This window comes from Nicotiana tabacum, chromosome 19, assembly GCF_000715075.1.
Source record: "Nicotiana tabacum cultivar K326 chromosome 19, ASM71507v2, whole genome shotgun sequence".
Classification (NCBI taxonomy): Eukaryota; Viridiplantae; Streptophyta; class Magnoliopsida; order Solanales; family Solanaceae; genus Nicotiana; species Nicotiana tabacum.
In genome coordinates, this window is record NC_134098.1 from 120698239 (window position 1) to 120700939 (window position 2701).

Consider the following 2701-nt stretch of genomic DNA (forward strand, 5'->3'; position numbering starts at 1 on the left):
AGTAAGTAGTAATCACCGGAATGAAATGAGCTTATTTGGTCAGCCTATCTACAATCACCCAAACTGCATCAAACTTCTGCTGAGTTCGTGGGAGCCCAGCAACGAAATCCATAGTGATCCGCTCCGATTTCCATTCTGGAATCTCTAACTTCTGAAGTAATCCACCTGGTCGCTCATGCTCGTATTTCACCTGTTGATAATTTAGACACTGAGATACATACTCCACTATGTCTTTCTTCATCCGCCTCCACCAATAGTGTTGTCTCAAGTCCTGATACATCTTTGCAGCACCTGGATGAATAAAGTACCATGAACTGTGAGCCTCCTGGAGAATCAACTCACGCAAGCCATCTACATTGGGTACACATATCCTCCCCTACATCCGTAGTACACCGTCATCTCCAATAGTAACTTCCTTGGCATCACCGTGCTGAACTGTATCCTTAAGGACAAGCAAATGAGGGTCATCATACTGACGCTCCCTGATACGATCATAAAGATAAGACTGCGAAACCACACAAGCTAAAACTCGACCCGGCTTGAAAACATTTAATCTGACAAACTGGTTGGCCAAGGCCCGAACATCCAAGGCTAAAGGCCTCTCTGCTACCGGTAAATATGCTAAGCTACCCAAACATTCTGCCTTAGGACTCAAGGCATCGGCCATTACATTGGCCTTCCCATGATTATAGAGAATGGTGATATCATAATCCTTAAGCAACTCCAACCACCTCCGCTGCCGCAAATTAAGATCCTTCTGTTTAAACATATGTTGTAGACTTCAGTGATCGGTGTAGACCTCGTAATGGACACTGTACAAATAATGCCGCCAAATCTTCAAGGCATGAATAATAGCTGCTAATTCAAGGTTGTGTACAAGATAATTCTTCTCATGCACCTTTAACTGTCTGGACGCGTAGGCAATCACCCTACCGTCTTGCATCAACACTACACCGAGACCAATACGCGATGCATCACAATACACAGTATAAGCCCCTAAACCTGTAGGTAATACCAATATTGGGTTGTAGTCAAAGCTGTCTTGAGCTTTTGGAAGCTCTCCTCACATTCCTCGGTCCACATGAATGGAGCACCTTTCTGGGCCAATTTGGTCATAGATGCAGCAATAGAAGAGAAACCCTTTACAAATCAGCGATAATACCCTGCCAAACCAAGGAAACTCCGGATTTTCGTAACTGAGGACGGTCTGGACCAATTATGCACTGCTTTAATCTTCTTCGGATCTACCTTGATCCCCTCCCATGAAACTATATAACCCAAAAATCCCACCAAATTAAGTCAGAAATCACACTTTGAAAAGTTTGCATATAACTTCTTTTCTCTCAAAATCTGAAGCACAGTCCTTAGGTGTTGTTCATGATCTTCCCGACTCCGGGAATATACCAGAATGTTGTCAATAAATACAATGATGAAAAAATCAAGATAGGACTGAAATACACTATTCATTAAGTGCATAAACATTGATGGAGCGTTGGTCAGCCCAAAAGACATCACAAGGAATTCGTAATGACCGTACCGATTCCTGAAAGCAGTCTTCGGGATATTTGGCTTCCGAATCTTCAACTGATGATAGCCTGAACGTAAGTCGATCTTAGAGAACACTTTGGCACCCTAAAACTAATCAAATAGATCATCAATACGTGGCAATGGATACTTGTTCTTCATTGTAGCCTTGTTCAACTGATGGTAATCAATACACATCCGCATAGAACCATCCTTCTTCTTCACAAATAATACAGGAGCACCCCAAGGCGATACACTGGGCCGAATGAAACCCTTATCAAGCAACTCCTGTAACTGTTCTTTTAATTCTTTCAACTCTGTTGGGGCCATACGATATGGTGGAATAGAAATGGGCTGAGTACCCGGTAATAAATCAATGCCAAAGTTAATATCCCTGTCGGGTGGCATACCCGGAAGATCTGCTGGAAATACATCAGGAAAATCCATTACTACAGGAACTGACTCCATAGTAGGAGTATCAATACTAACATCTCTCACATAGGCCAGATACGCATCACACCCCTTCTCAACCATTCGTTGAGCTTTAAGAAATGAAACAACCCTGCTAGGAACATGATCTGAGGTACCTCTCCACTCTAGCCACGGTAGACCTGGCATAGCCAACGTCACCATTTTGGCGTAACAATCAAGAATAGCGTGATAGGGCGACAACCAGTCCATGCCCAAAATAATATCGAAATCCACCATACTGAGCAATAATAAATCAGCTCTGGTCTCAAAAATGCTGATAACAATTAAACACGACCGATACACGCGGTCCACAATAATAGATTCACCCACGGGTGTAGATACATGAACAAAAGAACTCAAGGAATCACGTGATACGCCCAAATATGGGGAAAAATAAGATGACACATAAGAATAAGTGGAGCCTGGATAAAATAAGACTGATGCATCTCTATGATAGACTGGAATAATACCTGTGATAACAGAAACAGATGCAACAACATCTGTCCTAGCATGAAGGGCATAATATCTGGCCTGGCCTCCCCCTCTAGGGTGACCTCTACCTGTCTGACCTCCACCTCTGGCTGGCTGTGCAGGTGGAGTGGCAACTGGTGCAGTAATCATGGCCTGAGAAGCCTGAGGCCCCTGTGGAATAGGTGGGGCCTGAGAAATCCGTGGAGGTGCACCCCTCCTAAGTCTGGGGCAATCC